General features: G+C 33.1%; 1 protein-coding gene and 1 long non-coding RNA gene across 4 annotated transcripts in view; one reads left to right on the top strand and one right to left on the bottom strand.

Moving 5' to 3' along the window:
* LOC132950227 (leucine-rich repeat-containing protein 4B-like) overlaps positions 1-21,051 on the top strand; it is a 355,161-nt gene that overhangs the window by 35,336 nt on the left and 298,774 nt on the right. The window lies entirely within an intron of this gene.
* LOC132950005 (uncharacterized) lies at positions 1,123-12,847 on the bottom strand. Its single transcript, XR_009665175.1, has 3 exons — positions 12,735-12,847; positions 11,423-11,532; positions 1,123-1,268 (listed from the first exon to the last, which is right to left on the bottom strand). It is a non-coding gene; the product is annotated as an uncharacterized LOC132950005 (long non-coding RNA).

The raw sequence follows: 21,051 nt of genomic DNA, 5'->3' as shown, positions 1-21,051 counted from the left end.
GTACTTATTACACGACCATATTATTATACTTATAATGTGTGCAGGTAGGTAATCGAGAGCCACGTTTCGTGCCACCGCTCCGGTCCCCGGGGATGCGTCGACGTAAACTTTTTAATGGCAATATCTCCGAAATTTATACGAAAATACGAAGCGTGTATATAATATATATATATATACTGCACGTATTTTTACCCCTCCGATTTACCTTTAGACCGATCGTTAGGCCTCTTACAAAAACGCTTTGGTTTTTTTTTATTTTATTTTCTATTCCGTTCGCTGTCGAGTAGATTACACGCCACCCACTCCTCAGTCTGCACCCCGCAGCGCGTTTGGTTAGGCGAAGCAATTTCATGATGCTAGTTATATTTTTATATACCGTAACTTCAAGATTTCTCGGTGACGTTTTATTTTTTGTGCAAAGATATTATTCGCTAGCGTATGTTATAGGCAAGATTATGTCGCGACGCGCATTAGTTTACCTATATTATTCTATCAATAAATGTATTATGTAGACACTATTCGTTTTATTTTTCGCTGACAATATTATCAAAATCGAAGGGTGGGAAAAAAATCAACAACAAAATTTGATTTAAAAAAATATGCGTATAATATAATATACTATTGTGTGTTATTTTGATAGTAGTTTTTGTATAGGCAATTGTTTTTGTCGATCTGAACCAATCGAGAATTTCAAGTTATTGCTGCTGCAGATTTGGGTTCCCGCGACAGTCGACTGCATATTATACTATTATTATTATGTTTTGGTTTATGAAATGAATGCCCGAGGACCTGTATATCGATGCATTCAATCTGAATGATTTATGCGCATACTATTTTGACATTTGTCCCCGAAAGTTGTTCAATATAATTTCACGTGGCCACTGCAACGGTGTAGATATTATTACGGTTTAATGTGCGATTGACAGGGCATCATCATTTTGATCGAATCCCCGCTCGAATTTATATATTGATAAACATCGCTAAAAAAAAATAACTCACATATATACCGAAAACAACCTATAAATATAAAATATATAAAACATAAATATTTTATTATATATATATATATATATATATATATATATATACAGGACCTACGAGAGGAGAGGACGAGTGTGAGAGAGAGAGAGTGAGAGGGAGAGAAGTGTAAAGTAGAGGTTGACTGTATCGAATGACGGCGAAATAAATACAGTACAAATATTGCGGGCCAGAGCGACATCACTGCGAAACTCGATGGCGCCAAACTATTCCGAAACGGTTTTTCGTTCCTGAAAAAAATACATATATATATATTTATATTATATACATTATACGCATTTATTATACTCGCCCACCACCACTACACACGAATGCCGTACGATCGCATATATATTATACATCCGTCTGTCGGTTAAAAACAACAACAATAAAACTCCGTTCGTTCGATATAATATTGTACATTTATACACAACGGTTTGTTCTTAGTTTGCCGTACACAATACATACCATTATTACTATTATTATTATTGGAGTATAGTTATAAAAAGTATGTCTAATACAACATTAAGATGCATTCGGAAATATTACACGTGTTTTCGTGTATATATAATATATATATTGTATATACTATAACATAATATTATGTATATGGCGTGACTATAATATTATTTTGTGTTTACACTAGGGAATGTCTCCTCCGGCTAACTGCGATTTAATACCGCAAAGTGGTTTAGTGCCGACGAAAAAACATTGCTTTTATTTAAACAAAATATTATTATATTAGGACATTAGGTACATGACGTAGATACCGCCACCGAATGCGGTATATCATCTGAATTTTAAAAACCCCGCGGTCCACGACAGGTACCTACGTCAGGGGCGTCGTTTTGACGTAAATTGTTATTACGGTGTGAAAATAAAAAACCATCAGTTTCTAAATTTCCGTGAACTATGTGCAGAGTTCCGTGTTCACAGAACTTACAGAGTAGCTGAGCTGGTTTGAACAGATTATTTTACGATTTAAAAATTATACACTCGCGGGCTTTCAGAATATAATAATACATTAATATTAAAATGTGATTAAAAAACACACGAATACGGCGCTTGACGCAAAAAACATCACTTTTTGATAAATACTTTCCTTTCTTTTCGTAAGTCATCGTTTTGGCACTCCTTATTCTCAATAAAATATAATGGCGCTATTATAGTAATTTGCTACGAGAGTCACTTTTTCACCCATGAATATATACATTTGTAATATTATGATGTATTTTCAATATATTTTCTTACAAATTAATTTTCGGGTGAAATGTTATTATTATACTTTACGTCACAAAACGCTGCAATTTCGATGTAACGAAATAAGTGCGTGTGCGCTTTAACATAGTAATCTGATCCAGGCCTCGGCTCAAAGGATTTAATCCTATTCCCCGAAGTAGGATGTTTATGTTTTTAATACTGCCTTAGGGCGGTTGTAGATGTATTTTAATCGACAAATATTTGATGCTTTAAATTACCTAATGTGTGCAGTGTGTAATCATTGTAACAATAAGTTCAAAAATTCTAAAACTGACAATATAAATAACACAATTAAATTAAATAACAACAATTTTAAATACAGAACAAATCGTCATGTGGAATCTGCATACCGTATTATGTAAAAGTAGCGACGATAGCGAAGAAATATTCGAATCTTTCTTAAGCTCTTGCTAGTCACTCCTTGGAGAAGAGCCACAGCACTTATTTTCAGTTAAAATACATAATTGTCAAACTACCTTATAATAATAGTTTTAAATGGGCAGGGGTAGTCAAACTAAATCTAGATTTACGATTTACTTTGAATAGTGCTATAAATATACGTTTGAAAAATAACAAATACTGCGCATTATTCAAATGCATATTTTAACTTAAAAAATTATAACTAAGAAAATCGTGGTTAATTGGACCGGTAAAATGTTCTTTTCATTTAAATAAAAAAAAATAACAAAATCCGACTAGTCTATAGGTCAAGTAGAGGAATGTTTTCGAACTAAAAACTCAGAAGCCCTTACAAGTATAGCCACTGCATTTTTGGTATTTTCATATGCTGGATATTTGAGTTTCACCGAACCGTTATACAAATATTTAGGCCTCTGGGTCTAATCATTAAATGCGTGAGTCTTGAACTTTCGAATACAACCAAAGTATGTGTATAAAATGAATAATATAATAATAATATGTTCAATATCGGCTAGAGCCACTCTGTATAAATTAAATATTTTCATTAGTAAAAATATAATATTCTCTCAAAAACCACATCACTGTATTATTCCGTTATAATATCACATATTATTATTATATTTCGAGATTGGTTTTCGGATAGTGTTTTTAACAAAAATATTATGTTTTTGGGTTGTGTACAGATAATTTTATTTTCTAACCGATTTTGCGTAACGCTTTGTCTATCACCACAGAAACGAATAAAATGTAAAAATTACCTAATTCCCACTAGGTACTGTACCGATACAATCAATGGTTACTGATAAAAAACAATAAAAAAAATTAACCCATTTAATTCATCCTTTTGTTAATATTATTCCCGTCGTATAAGTTTATTTCGTATGCGTTTCAAATAATAATATCGTTTGTATATAATACACACGTGCATATATTAAATTATAATAAATACCTGTGTATATATAATATAAATACCTATGTTATTCGCACGAGTCACACGAGTAATACCTTGTATATTTTTTTTTTTTTTTTTTTTTTTTTTTTTTTTTTTTTTTTTTTTTTTTTATTGGGTAACCCGCGGCAACATAGGCCATTGGGTGTGGGGAGGGCACTGTAGGTTTTATATTGGGTAGGTTTGGTAGGTTTTTATATTGGGTAGGTTGGTACACGTGTGTGTTGTGTTTGGCAGAATTTCTAGTGGGGCACCCGTAGGTTTCTGCCGTGCCCCGGGGTGGGGGGATGGCGGCACTTGTTCTCCGGACACCGTGACTTGCACGGAGAAAAATGCCGCCCAGTGGTCGAGGATCGAACTCGGACCGGCTGTGCCGAATCCGTCGCGTTAGACCACTCGGCCACCTCGTCCCCCCCCTTGTATATTACTTTTCGGTATATTAAGGCTTTTAAATCGTATAATATATTTTTACAAAACTCGTATATATTATTATAACAGTTTGAAAGCGTGACGTGAGTGAATAAACGGCGACCCACAAGGGATTGATGAAAGTACATGGTTCGCAATCTAAAAAGTCGAGAACAACGTGTATTTGGCGGAAAAAATGAATAGTAATGACAGATCGGTGTTGGTAAAACTAGTTCATTTCGACTGTGAGCACAGCAATACGTCGTAATTTTAATTTTCGATCACCGACAAAGGGGTTCCAATGATCCGTCAATATTCCATCAAGGCGACCGCCGACCAGTTCTTAAAAATTATATAAGGACACCCATTTCATCGGCTACAGTTCATAACATCTGTCTAATCGATTGCAATGAGCTTTAAGCTTATACAAGGTAGAAAAGGCAGCCATAAGTAAATTGACATTTTAAATTAATAAATGTTAACATAATATAAACCATAATAATGTTTTATTATTAGTCTCAAAAATTAGGTGAAAGTTGTGAATTTAAAATTATTAATGTTTAATATTGGTATTATATTTAGTACCATGTATACCTACTATAAACAAAAAAATATATATACTTGTTCCTTAAAATAACGATTCAAATTAAATACCTAGGTAAAATATATGTAATTAAAAATCTATGACTAGGTAATTAATTTTAACACAAGTGTTATGTTTTTATTTTTTAGTCTCGACACTAATATGTGCCGAATGTTATAATTATTATCAATGTATAATGTTATTACTTTAAAATGTATCAGTGCTTCCTACCATTTTTATAAATGTAAAAGCTCATCAGAATCGACGGATAGATATTATGAACTGTTGCCGCAGTGAAATGGATACGAAATCGAGGGAATAGATACAAAATTGGCGGAATCGATATACGTCCGTCGTCAATACCCGATGTAATTTTATTTACGGCTGGAACAGAGTGCCACCAAGGCCGTTCGTTTTTAAATCACACTTGGCTATATTTTGTCGGTTTCGTTCAATATTTCGATTTTAAAGTTAATTTCACAAGTTCATAACAAAAACATATAGGTAGGTAATATACCTAACATATTTTAAAAACGGCTCTATACTATAATATTATACACTCTAATACTAGAAAAATATCGAGAAAACCCGACGACAAGCATCCTCGAAGTGTTAGCTACATAGCAGCAGTCGTGCGAGTCGGATAGTATATACTATATGGTATACCCAGATAAACACATATTTTTAACGTTGTGGTTAAAACCCATTACAAATCGGTCGCTAATTTTTTAGCGCGGTTTCAAGTGGGCATTTTTTCATTGTTTTTATTAATTCTGGGTGCCAGGCTGACGGACCTCGAAATCCGTTTATCCCGCTAAAAGCTGGAACGGCGCTTATATAATACGCTTGCCTACGTAATATAATATTATTATTATTATTTGGACGCGTACGGAACCGCATTGGCACAAGTTTCCGAGCCAAACGATTCTCGGAGCAACCGTTCGGTTTGTTTGCGAAACCGTACGGGAAAAAAAATCAATTGCTGATTGTTTGCCAGTAATTCCGCACACTATACGCACTGTACGCATGATGTTGTGTGCGGATAAGGTGTTTAAAAATATCGAATTGGCTGGTTTTTTTTTTTTATACGGGTCGGGTACGGTCTGCCACGCAAACGCCGTCTGTCTATATTATAAAATACGGCAATGGGGCTTCGGTGTTGTGGACATAATTAAATTTCTAAAATAATTTTATTATTATTATTATTATACTGAGAGCAGATTTTCGTTCGATTACGGATTCTACATAACTTCTCTCATCGTGTAACATACTCATATTATCATATTGATATTAATAAATATAATATATTATATTATGTATTATATTATATTACGGTTAGTTATTGTTATAATTATTGCAGTTTAACGTCGTAAAATTATACGGTGAGTGAGTCGTCGTTAAGAGCAAGCAATAGATGAACGCGTGTACATCATAATTATACACTCGCTTTAGCGATGGGTTCAAGTCGTTAAATTATACTATACGAAATGTACGAGTATAATAATTCCTATGTATGTTATGCAAACCAATATTCACTGCAGTGCATTGTAATACTTCAACACGTCGTCACAGTACCTAATTAATGATATTAAGATCATAACAAATTATTTTTCACACTTATGTCTGCCTGTAATGATACTTTATTATTTGGCTTTACGCTCCGCGTGCACGGTGCCACTCTGTAAAATATACCTATATGGCTATATTACATTATTATAACCTAATCGTGCAGCATTTCGGGGTTGTCATCTTTTCGCGTTTCGAGGAACAATACAAATTGGGCTGCGATCCGAACTGACGGTGACTAACGTTTTAAATAAAAACAGCCAAAGTCACAAGATGAATAATATTACGTACAAAGTTTTGGACAAAAACGATTTGTACGGTGGCTCACGAGGAGACGTCGTGCAGAACGAGAAAAAACTGACCGCACAACTCTGTGCAAATACTAAAACGTTTGCGACATCGATTTCCGATAGTTCCTATATATGTATATCGAATGTGCACACCGTCGTTTCTCCGAGGTTTCCATTTCGAGTATGGTATTATTATTTATTATTTATTATCCTCATTGCAGGGGTTTTTTGTTTGATTGAATTTGTTATTTTTATTACCTAATTTTGTTATCGTTTTGGCTTCGAATTACCGATTTGAATCGAAATGACTTGCACATTATACGCAGGGTTTTTCAAATTGTTGAGACATTATAATGGTTATGGAATCGCGTAATAGGACCAGTGTGATATTATATTCTCACCATTTTTTTTCACACACCGTTAATTCATTTAAGATCCTGTATATTAAATTATACCTACTTATATAATGTCAATCGGAATTATAGTATTTGAATAACCTTTATTTTTAATATGTAATTTTGATTTAATTTTAGGTTTGTATACATGACGATATTCTTTGAACCTTATATGAGATTGGATTATGTTACTTGTGAGCACTGAGATAGATAATATACTTATACTGGAGAGCGGACTCGGCCGTAAAAACGAGCCGTCGCTTTTGACGTTACCTCCCCACTATCGATGGGCAAAACATTTCGGTTTAACATACTCACATACGACGGACGTATAAATGTATAATAATGTTTTATTTTCGTTTATAATTTTTTTATTGTGGCTTGGCGTGGTGCGTTGGCTACTACCAGTCGCGGAATGCGACTGGGAGTAAGTAACGGCCATAGCTACTAGCTCCCGTATGGGTGACCACCCAGATTCATAGTAGTTAAAAACCTTGCCACACATAGCCGTGTTTGCTACCTACCGTAAAAACAATTGTAAAAAAACAACCTACCGTACCTACCTTACCCCTACCACAGTTTATAACCCCTACAACAGCATTAGGTATTAGTCGCCGGGCTTAAGTTCAATAAAAAAAAAAAAAAAATATTCATTTTAATTATTTGATTACTTTTCTTACACATTGAACGTGTAGCATCAAGTTACACTAATACTAATTACAATATCAATTTCAAAATCAATTATTTAAGATTTATTAATTTAAATTTTTTTATTTTTCAAGAAGATAATGGGCCCCACTAACCATGTTCATATGTGGATCATTGAGTTTAAAATTTTAAATATAAATTCATTAAATTTGCATTTTTCAATATCGTATTTCTCACATACCCATGGGCGCAAATAGAGTTTGGAATTTGGGGATGCTAAAGCCTTACTTTGATAATATTGAATAAGCTTAAAACAAAATGTAAAAAATGTTTGGGAGCTAGGGATATTTTTGGGGGGCTTAGCCCCCAAAGCTCTGCTCCCTATTGGCGCCTATGCACATACCTCTACTTATAACTAGAATATAAATATAAGTAAATACATATTTTCTTTTCTTTGTTTAAATAATATAATATTATAATTTAGTATCATGTTAACAATCGTTTAGTTAAATAATACAATATATATGGCAATAAAACTAAAATTACCAATAATTACTAAGATCGCCTAACTAATAATATAATAACTAATAAGTGATGCAATAATCTTATACATTTGTTATGAGTCTGTCTATATTTTGTTCTTATAATAGCCAAAGTGTAATTTTTTTTAAGAAACATAAAAGTGTTTCCATGTTTAATTTATGATGGTAAAATATTGTACATTTTTGGACCAATAATTGAATAATATAAAAAAAATGAGTTATAATTTTATAGTACAATTGAAAAGTCAGTTTTTTTTCCCCGACTCACACACAAAATATGTCGATTTAGGAACACCTACTGTACCCTAGGCTACCTCCTAGCCATAAATATTTATTGTTTAAATTAATAAGTAAAACATTTATTGAGAATTTATATATATATATATATCATCATTTATAAATAAGAATGTGCAATTACCAGAGAGAATACAATTTGTGAGAGGTAATAAATCTTCTCTCAGAATGTAACTCTCTAAAATAATTTTTTTTAATAAAAGTAATATAGTTTTTAGATTTTTTGTGTGTATTTTATATATTATATTAATAAAATTATTTTATACTCTTGTATAAATAATAAATACTCTGTTATAAAATACATGTGTTATTATTTTCTTTTTAAATCGTGATTTGTCTGTAGGTTTTTCTACGCGGTTTTAATTTATTGTTTTTTTTTTTTTTTTTTTTTAATTAGCTTTTAGTCAAATACTATTATAGCTCAAAACTTAATTTAATTTATTGTTACATTTTATATTTCTTCATATCATTGGGGTAATATACTCATATTCCCCCAATCATAGCAATACAATAAGATAACTAACTATATTACTACATTTAATGTGTTAAATAAATATGAATATATTTATAAATAATAAATATAATCAAAGCTACACGTCCGTCGTATGTAAAAATGAAATGATTTGCCCTTCGACGGTGGGGGAAGTGGAATTCGGAGAGCTCGTTCTTTTTTATCATTGTGAGAATGGCGAGTAGTATAATATATCATCTATCTCAGTACTTGTGAGCTATGAACTTATGACTTATGTGTCAATATATGTATATATAATATATTGTATATATTATATTTTCCAACTTTTTGTTTTACAGTAAATATAATAGCTCTTAATTTTATTGAATTTGATTGTTTTTAATATTATAATATTGTGTAGACATGTTCATGAATCAAAATTCGTTTATTTGGATTTATGAGCAACCAGTAAGCACGATGTATTTGGAGAATAACTTTTAACATTGTGGTACCTTATCTTGTATTATTATTTGAGAAAGAAAGTTTAGTAAGCAATATTGTGACTGTTTCATAGAAGCGAAATATGGCAATATATTATTTGTAATAACTATCGAAACTTTGATTTTATTTTATAACAAAATTCAATTGGTCACTGACAAATTGTCTAGAATCTTTTTCTTTTGTATAATATATTTACAACGGTTTTGTCGAAAATACAAACCGATCAGTCGTTAGAGGCCAATCACAGTGACTAGAACTCGGAACACCACTCTATATGTTTCAGTTATTCACTATACTTTTAAATCACAAAGGAAAGTTCTATTTTTAAGTTACTTATTTATAATCTTTCCAAAACTTTAAATTGAAATACATGCAACTTATAGATATTAAATAATATATAGTAAATAACTAAGGCTATAATACATATTATAGGTAAAGTGTTATTATAAAGTAATCTACAAATAATAGTTAAACACAAGTTATTATTTTAAATTATAATTATTTATATATTATTATCAAAGTATTTATTGAACTTTTAAGGTTATATAATTGGTAAAATTCAAAATAATATAATCTGTTTATTTCAAACAAACTTAAGACAATTTCAATAACTACAATATTATATTGATATCATTTAGATGTAGAAATTTAAAAAAAAATTCTCATAAAATATAATTATGTAAATATTTTGAATATTGGCGCAGGTACAAATAACAGCAATATACCACTAATTTAATTTTTAATTTTGTAACAGAACTGTTCGTATTAGATAAAATAACCTAATATAAATGTTTAAAGAAGGTGTTAAATTATTTATGAAGTCCTTTGATAAAGTTCTTCATTTTATATAATTTTAATTCTTATTCCATATTATTATCCGGCGTAGGGCACTACAGCTCAGACTTGTTTTTTTTATTAGGTATTTTTATTTTTTTTCATACAATATCGGTTAAATCGGAAATTAAATAACTTACTATAAACTAGGAAAAAATAACGGCTCAGATGCAAATATAGCACATCGTCGGAAAATTATATAATATAAGGGCACTTTATAGTTATTTACCGCAATTGGATATGAAAGCTATTCATCCATACATTTACGATTAATAGTACTTACGTGCACATGAATGTTCGTATAATATAATGATATCCAATGTGGATATGGATAAATTAAATTTACTATACATAGTGCGCATAAAACCCTTCAATAAAGTAGCACAATGGGCAATGTTCACTCCACGCTATTAAATCATAATCATCAGTACCCTACCTACGTATAGTGTCCTAAATTTACCGGATCAACTCAAATTGCATGAAAATAATAATCCTCTCGCAAATATATTTTTGCTACCTCCGCTTGTGGTGTGTTATAATATTATAACATTACCCATCGTTATTATTATATACGCGGTACGTTATGATTAACAATATATATTATAAGATATTAATATAATATTAGTGATTTTAGGTACCTAATCTAGACTAACCTAGCCTATAACCATGTATGGCTATAGGTTAGCAATTATTGCTTTTATTATTTTCGTTTTTAACATTTTATCGTATTTATTAATTTAGTTGCTCGTATCTGAACAATAACAGTCAAAGTGATGATTAACTAAATACATCAAGAATATTATAAAATACCATAATCCTTTAAACGTAATCAAGCAATGAGTGCAATTCACTTAGCATTGGAATACCGAAGACTCACTACAAGCCTCTGATTACAATATTACAATATATATGCGTACATGGCCGCTGTTAATAAAAACACTATGTTCCACCATCTACAAGCTTAGCTCTGCTCAAATGGCAAAAAAGGTCTAAATCACTATAAAATAATTATTATTGTTAATACTAAATGTATTATTTTGAACGCGTCGAAGTCTTCTTAATTTAACTGAAATCAGCATTAACGATTCGGATAAGTTCGCTCTGACGCCGATCGGTCTTCAGGCCTAACATCTGTATATCTATACATCAGTATCTACTGTGGCAATTTTTACAGAGCTATCTGGTCATCGGAATTAGGAATTCATGAGTGGAAACTTGACACCAATTATTAGGCATAATTTTAACATCAAAGAAAATTATTTACCTGGAGCCAGACGACTGGCACATGGACGTGATTAGACGCGATTCGTTCGGTTGCAACACATTGGCACCGTGCAAAAACACAGAGTGTGCGAATGATCGGATCCCATGTCACTAAAAACAAATTAACAATTGAAATTACGAAAACATTGACAATGAAACGAATAGACGCAATAATATAATGATAATAATACAGTATAATCGGGGTGGAAAAAGTCCTTTGTTTATGCACGATGGCCAGTGTTGAGTTTATCTATAGATAAATATTCTTTTATCTTTTATCTATATATAGAGATAAATAGAGATTATTAATTTACACAATTATATAAGATAAAAATCACCGTTATCCAGATGAATTTATCCAGATAATTTAATTTATTAAACAGCTTTTATTTATTATAATTTATAGGTAGACAATTAAGCAATTTATTAAGTAGGTAGTATTTACTAATAACTATCGACATTTTCCATAACATACTATTAAGTTATTCTATATTGCTACGAGCTTACGGAGAGTGCCATCCGATAATTTAGTTATCTTTATCTTTATCTAGATAAAATTATATTTATCTCGGCTCAACACTGACGATGACGATTGAGTTTACCTATATACCTACGCGCGATGTGTTCATGATAATATTATTGTTAGCTTCACGTTTTTCCATCCCGTATATAATTCAAATAAAATATTATACCTTGATTCGATCCGTTTGATATTTTTTACACTCAAATATTTCAAAAAACAATAATTATGGTCCTCAACCCCGAATCACATGTCCACATCCAATGTTATCACAAACAGCGTAATGTTTATTTTTAATTAGTTACATTCCACGATGATATTATAATCTATATTATATTATAATATTATCCGATATTGACTATAGCTAATATACAGAACACTTCTAAATTTGTCCATTCTGCATTTCTACATTGAGTGTACTTAAATGTACTTTTGTAACACTACTATATTTGATTGAAAATAATTTTTTTTTCAAACCCTGCAACGACCAAAAAAGGGTGGATTTGATAAACTATTGGGAATGAGGCTGAAATATAATTTAATACGAAATTACTAACCCCTCGTACTCCCCTTTATTTGCGCCGTACCCCTCGTTATTTGCGCCAATGGTCATCGGGTCGTTTGAAATGGTCGTTTGAAACTCGTAATAATTGCAGTTGTGCTATCGGTGTCGCGATGACGGCCTTTATATTATAGTGCCAGCTCCGCCTTGGAGGAATGCAAGTCGAAAATATTAATTAAAACATTCTCTAACACGATTTCGTAATAATATATATTATTATTATGTACCTACCTATACAATTAAAGTCAAAACGGCAGCAGTGTGTAGCACCGGTTTACACTTTACATAATATTAATTTTTTATTATTTATGCGCTCCCGAACACATGCCGTCGTTGTGGCGTGGTGTTTCGTGAAATAAATTAATCGCCATACCGATCACGGTGAACGAATTTGTTGCGATTTGATAGTGCTAACAAATATTGATTCTGTTCGAATTCGATTTCGACGCAATAGCTGTTGTGCCGGGCCGTATAAATAATGTATAATATATAGTATTCGATTGTGGTATTTGTAATGGGTTTATTATTATAATATAGTGTCGGTCGTTTCAATAAAACATTATTAAAACAAATATTATAATCTCGATGTACAGATATATTATAATACGTACACATTATTGCATTAATAGCAACCACTCACCGGTATAAATAATCATAGTGGCCTAACGTAAGATTAAGATAATAATTATTATTCGCAGAGTAAAAAGGTACTTCTCGTATACTATAATATGAGATACTACTAATATATAATATTTAATATTAATATTATTATTGTTGTAGAGAATACGTCATATATTTTGATCTTTTTTTGTGAGAAATTCTGTAAAGTGTGTATTATTATATTATCATAATGTTCGGACAATCGATTATATTTATTCGTACAACTAGGCCCAGCGATATTAACGGCGAACGATTAGTATTTTTTATTGTAACTAACTAGGGCGAATTACGTAAGGTAATAGTAATTATAATATTTAACCAAGTCAAAAGGCACCCAAGGCTAACCTCTCTTATACAAAATAATAATTAATAATATTATTATTATTGTTATCGAGAAAATACATATTTTTTTAATCTTTTTTTTTGCTGACAAATTCCACATCAAACTCGCCTTGTGTATTATAATATTATATTATTTAATCAGACAATCGATTTTATTATTATCGTTTAACATTCATACAACTATAGGTCCAGCGAGATTAACGGCGATCGATTAGTATTTTTTACTGTGACAATCTATGGCGTGAAATACGCATGATAATAATCATGCCAGCACAAATATTTGTTTCATAATTCGACGTGCTCCATCATCAATTTTCATTTAGGTAATTAATTCATGGATTAACTTGCATTCCGTCTGTATACGCAATTCAACTATTTCTCGAACAATAAATTCATATCTTATTAATACGCAATATTATTAGTTCGCGAACGATGAAATGATACTCCGCAGTCGCGTAACGAGCTTGATTACTATTTCGAAATGTTCCATTAACTTCTTTTTTTTTCATTCAACTCCAAAACTTTCCACAACTTTCCCAAAAAAAAATTGTCATCCAAACTAATTTTTAATAATTTTCACGAAATAAACTTCAGAAGTTTCAAATTAATCGCAAGCAGATAATTAAGTGTGCATTTACGCATTATAATATATTATAAACTCGTTATAAACATTTTATATACATAATACATGTATATAATATACACTGTACATAATAGTATATTATTTAGTATAACGGTTTTGTCAGTTAATAGAAAATAATTTGGATTTTTAGTTTTTATTAATTCCATATTGGTGAACGCATACTTTCCAGTACATAATATAATATCGGAAAATAAATTATAAAATTACTTCGAGTATTATAATATCATATTATTATATTGTATTCATAAAAACGTCATATTATTATAATTTTCGTAAATCATGTTAAATTTTGCCGAAAAAACGGTCTAATATTTAAGAAAAAAACACAATAGTGTAGTTTCTCGCATTCAAAAAAAGATACTGAAACAAGTTTTATAGTATTGTATATTAAAACAAAAAACGGAAGCTATAAATTATATATACTACCTAAATATATATTCGAAAATATAACAAAAAAGAGATTTTCTCATTTTAACGACATATTGTGAACCTTGTTATATTTTTGAAAATTGCTAGTAAAATGTGTTGTAATCAATCTACAGTGGAGGCACCAGACTTTTTTTTCATTGCAATAAACATTTTAATTTAATTTGTCTGATTACAGGAGGGACATAGGTATGGAACAGGACTAAATATAGCGGGATACTCGCCCTCCCTCCCCCCCCCCAACCAAACCCTAACCACAGTGTAACGCAACCCCTATTTGTTGTATAAAAATAATATGCATTTGGTGATAGTTGCTTATCAAATTTTTATATTATACCAACGTTATGTATCAAGAGATTGAGAGGTGAAATTCCAATAAAAGTTTTTTTTTAATAATTAAATATCCGCGATATTGTTTTGCATAAGTATGGTAAAAAAAAACTATTACTGCACACCTGTCAATTATGTTTTTTTCGGCGCAAATGAACTCTACAAATTGTGGTAACCAAAAACTTCAAAGTGTGTAAAACACCTTCATTTGGGCGAGGGTAAAACTATATTATAATAATTTACGCCGATTCAGATTTTTTTTTAGTCAACTCCATTATTTTTTCCTTTTATATTCCGAAATTATTACTGAATCATAGCCACACATTATTAAATCACATTTTGGTCAACGGAAACCAAGGGGCTGAGACCAATAATAATTTGTCAGTAAAAATAACTGTGGCGTGACCCTTTTCCTCCACATCCCACTGCGGTATTCCTCCCTCACACTCTTCCCCGCACTTTCTCACCCCCACGCCGTTTCTGTCCGTCTTCCTCCAATTTAACCGTGGTTTACATCCTCCTATCTTATACACATACGCACACACCGTCACTCTCTCTGCTCCTTGTCTCTGCGGGAGTCCGGAAGGACGCGAGGGGCTAAGAAAAATGGCTTCAGATTTTTATTATAACTCAGCGTGTACCGCCACTTATTTTTGGCATAGGAAGCGGGTAGTGCGCGTCCCGGTTGACCTCCACGCCTCTACCGCCGCCTACGCCACCGATACTCTCACCCGATCCCGCATCTGCCGTAACCATCCACCGAAAACTTGGAGCCGAAAATGATTATGGCTAGACTATTCAACATGGAGATTTATGACCGGGCGTATTATTATTATAAAGGTCCAAAGTTTAAAAGGTCCGCATCTATGATCAAAGATACGTCTGGTCCCGTTATGTATCATATCACTCAAAATTCCATGTTCCACGGTGACGGCTTCGGAGGCAACAGAGCTGTTTTTTTTAAAATTTAATTTTTGTTTACGACACGTGATGTGCGAATAAATTACGACGAATGGTTTCGCGGAGAATCACGGGAGACAATGAAATTTTAATTTCATTACACGCACTCGCTCGGCAGAGGCTAATTTCAAATTTGGATATCGAAAGGTTTTTCAATGCGTCCGTGTGCGAGTATACGTTTGGTACGTTTGTTTTTGTTTTAGATAATCGTTGTGTAGCGGTAGTTTGGAAAAAGCTTTTTGAGAGTGCAAGCGCGAAGAGATCGGAAAGGGAAGAAAGGAAAAATAATAGAGTTCTGCGGAAAAAAGAACCAATATTACATATATATATATACAGTAAGCACGCAAAGGCGTTTCGGAAGGATTTGAGCGTGGAATGGAGGAAAATAAAACGGGCGCTAGCAATATAATTCAGTTATAATGCGTATGAGGTCGAAGATTTAACGTGCCATTTGATGGAATTTATCTGCGAAAGCCAACCGGCGTGGCCCCGTCGATTTATTGGCCCACTAGCTATAACAAAAACTGCAAACAGAATTTCAGTATATGATAGAAACCTATTTGTGCGAACGAGTGTGTATAATTATTTGTGTGTGTGTGTTGGTATGTGTTGGTATGCGAGTGGTGTATTCATTTCCATTATTTGGTCGAAGTAATATATTATTTAACGTATACGAAATATCGAGATGAGTGTAAAAATACCTTTTTTTTTCATTTTTTTTATTTTTTTTATTTTTTTTTATTTCTTTTTGATAATTTATTGCCTATTTTCGTTGGGTTCGTTCGCTCAGGGTGTTTTGGCATGGTCACTGTAGATTATCAACGATTTTTTACGCAATATAGGTCCTTAATACTAGTATTTTTTTCTTCACTTTTTTCATTTTTTATTTTACGAAAAGTCTAATAAATAAAACCCACGGTTGAAATTTTCAGTCACAACTCTCAGAGTTGTGAAAACGTGCGCGTGCACAATGTATGTGAAAACTGCGAACCGGTAACTAAATGATGAATACCATAACATAAAATATTATATACATTTAAACCTTTGACATTTAATACGAAACATTTGTGAGTAAAAGGGAGTTTATATTTTTGAGAGTTTCACCGCAAATCCAATCATCTGTATACTCCGACTTATAGAATCCTGAAATGACAATAACTTATAACCTATATCACACTGCCGTCATTTGACAGAATTTAGGTCACCGCGGTTTGCGTGTACTCTCTACTGAAAACTGAAAATTCAATTTCGTTTCCGGCCGGTGGCGGATCAACGTTTTCGCGTCCACGAGAAGTAATAATACAATTATGAACCGAAAACGTAACGTGCGTTTAAAAATGCATTGTCTCGTATAATAAGCGATGCAGGTACAAAATATCCGATATTTTTGGGAACAAATTATATCATGACGTAGGTAATACGTTGTTTATGCGGCCGGGGGAAAACCATGAAACAACCATTTTTTTTTATCCCAAAAAACACAATGTTGCGGAATATTATATATTATACAGCGCACTGTGTACCCAATATTGTAATGCCTATAGAGTTTTGCAATAATCAAATACGCGAAAAACGTAATACCATTAATATAGGTACTGCGTGTATAATGTTTTTTTTTTTTTATTGGGTAACCCGCGGCAACATAGGCAATTGGGTGTGGGGGAGGGCACTGTAGGTTTTTAAATTGGGTAGGTTGGTACACGTGTGTGCTGTGTTTTGGCAGAATTTCCTACCTAACCCGTAGGTTTCTGCCGTGCCCCGGGTGGGGGGATGGCGGCACTTGTTCTCCGGACTCCGTGACTTGCCCAAAGAAAAATGCCGCCCGCGGCCAAGGTATCGAACTCGGGTCGGCTGCGTCGCAGCCGACTCCTAAGTCCGCTCGGCCACTTCGTCCCCCCGTATAATGTTTTATACCTCATTCGGACGTATACAGAGAAACAATAATAATGGCGTCGACTTGCATTGGTGCGCTGGATGGTGGGGGAAGGTCCCTAGTACAGATTCGTCAGCTTGCAGCATGATAGCACTTAGTAAATAAAAACAAAATGCAAATCGATTTTTTTTTCATTTACTAACCTATATAGGTAATAAAATATATTAATTATTATCAATTTCATTGGGTTATCATAATATTCGTATATTATGATATTAATCAAACGCAGTTCGACGAGAAAACAAACGATGTGGATTCAAATTATACGAAACGTCTTATGAATTGGACTCCTCTGCCCCACGGAAAAAACCAAGCTCCTCTCGCATGACAATATTGTATTAATATAGTAATGACGCTCTGCACGCCGGGGTGAGAAAGACCAAAACAAATACGTTTGACATTTGGCGTACATCGCGTGTATACGATAATGCATAGTATCCTGCAAACTTGTTCTAAATATGTTATGTTAATCCGACAGAACTTTAGATAAGTTAATTTTCTCAACGACAATGCGACGGCGGCGGGTGAAGACTCGACGGCATGGTTTGAAGTCATTACCATGCACACGAATACACGCGCATTATACAAGTATACACTTTGGCGGGTCGTCTCGTGTGTGTGTGTGTAGGTGTGTGGGTGTGTGTGGACGAGGAGTGCGAGTGAGGAGACAGGATCCTCGACGAGATGTGCGCTGCGCACGAGTAAATTTAACGCACGGCTTCGTGTCGTTGGCGATTTATTTCGCTCACTCGACTGAAGACCGTTTCGACGATATACAACATACTATTATAATAATAACAACAACACGATAAATAACCGTAATTTCAGTGCATCAAACACGTAATTCCGACGAAATTCTCGGTCGACCTATAATAGTGTGTATATTATATTCTTGCGTTATGTCATCACCGGTATTTGTCAGATCATTTTACGTCCCTTTATACGCGAGCGTTATATATCAAAAGGAGCATCTATAGTCACTATTCTATATTAATCTGTATTTAAAAATGTGTAAATATGTATTTTAATATGTAAATTATATTAAATATAATTTAATATGTAATTAAATCTTACATCCCGTCACATTTAACATTATTACACATGCTTACGGCATTTCGAGGACATGTCCCTGTCTGTGCATGATATACGTTTTTATTCAATCAACATAATAATATGTGAAATATGTTCAAAACGGTCAAATTGTCGTCGAGAGTTAATACTGTTTCAAAAAAAACACGTTTAATCTATTTTAATTGTTCGCCTGTCCATATTGCGGTGTCTATAACTATGATGTATCACCATAGTGATACATATTCTATAGCCGGTGTAAAGAGAGAGAGAGAGAGAGCACTGAGGGAATCATAACTGCAACAAACTGATAAACCTGCATATTATAGTAAAAATATTCCTGGTTTTCACTAGTCTTTTAACAATATTATGTGACGATTGATTTACGGGTACCTATCTAAAATTATATACCACGGCCCTGACAAATCCGAGACGGAATATTGTATCGGGTACGAAATTGGTGACCGACGGATTCGTCTCGCGTTTAGTTTTATCTGCGTATTCGTAATAATATTATCTTCTCGTGAATAAAACTACATGTGCGATATACGAACGGCCATAACGTACGGGAACCAAAACAGCTAACGGTAAATAGTTTTAGGAAAATCGAAATTCACATACGGCCAGGGAACGTTTTGGTCGAATATAATATGATATTAATATATATAGGTATCCTGGAATTCTCCAGCCATCGCCACTATATTATAATAGCTGAACAATATAACATTTCATTTACGTTCTAGTGAATGTAAACAGTTGTGTTTGTGGTACAAAATATAACAATATCTCATAATTATTATAATAAACTGATAAATCGCCCAGTAACAATATTCCTGGTTACCACGAGCACTTTAAAAGAAGTCATGTGAGACGAATGACGAGTATCTAAAATGATATAGCACACTGACGAATTCGTGACGAATTGTTATATTATACGAAATTAGTGACCGACGGACTTGACTAGCGTTTAGTTTCATTATACCAATCAGTGAATCGGAAACAATAATATTGTCTTCTCGCTATGAAAGCTGATACACCGAACGGCTTGATTGGGCACCGTTCTTCGGGAGACGTGATGCACGTGCGATATACGAACGACCATAACGGGCGAGGGCAAAAACAGCTAACGGTTAAAATAGTTATTCGAAAATCGAAATTCACATACGGGCAGAGGGTCGTTTTGGTCGAATAAAATAATATGATATTTATATTAAATACCATGGAATTCTCTGGTCATTGCCGCTATTATACCTATATAAATAGCTGAACAATTCATATATTTCTGTTTGCGTTCTGCCGAGTGTTAACTGCCGTTTTGTCGGCGGGATAAAATATAATATTACAGTACTTACTACTGCCACAACTGACCACTATCGTGTGGTGTCAATACGACGTAGGAAAAACCACGGCGGGACAGTATCTAGAAATCCGCTAGGCTGGACCGTTTTAAATTTCTCCTTAAAATGTTAAGCGGTTTTGTTTTAAGAAATTCGCTGAACCAAACGGATTAAAATAAAATAAGGCGCACCGATTTACTTTTTTTTAGACCTCCAGAACTAGGTGGTTCAATAACGCCGGTCCCGATTCATCCCCTCCTAATTTTTAATATTTCCCCTAATTATTCTATTATCACAGTTGATCTAAACGATGGAATTTCTAATAAATTAATAATTTAAATAAATCGGTTTAAAATCGTTTACAGACCGACTATTAACCTGGATCATTTTAATACACCATTAAAGTGAACCGGTTTAGTCTAGCGAATCTCTAGTATATATATATATATACGTGGAATGCACGTCCCGTAAGTTCAATCGGACTACAACACATCCATCGTAATATCGGATCCTGTGAACTCCAGGCTGCTGCTGTCACTGTCTGTTATCGCTCCGCACAGTCCGATCGATCTGCACATTTAATAATATAATATTCAGTTCTCGTTCCTAAAAAAATGTATGTATAAAAAAAAACACCACGTTTTCCTCTTTTACTATCTGATCGCGATCGTTCGGATGCAGCTGTATAACATACATCCGTGTAGCGTGCCTACACGACACGCGGTGCGGAGAATTAAAAAATATCGTCGTTTGAACCTATACCCCCAACGGTTTATACGAAGTTTAGGCGACGGCTGACATCGCGCAGGGCGGAGACGATCACTGAAATTAATAAATAATAATAATAAT

This window comes from Metopolophium dirhodum, chromosome 8, assembly GCF_019925205.1.
Source record: "Metopolophium dirhodum isolate CAU chromosome 8, ASM1992520v1, whole genome shotgun sequence".
Taxonomy (NCBI): Eukaryota; Metazoa; Arthropoda; class Insecta; order Hemiptera; family Aphididae; genus Metopolophium; species Metopolophium dirhodum.
Note: the sequence above shows the minus strand (reverse complement) of the source record. Positions and strands in the feature narration are given on the sequence as shown.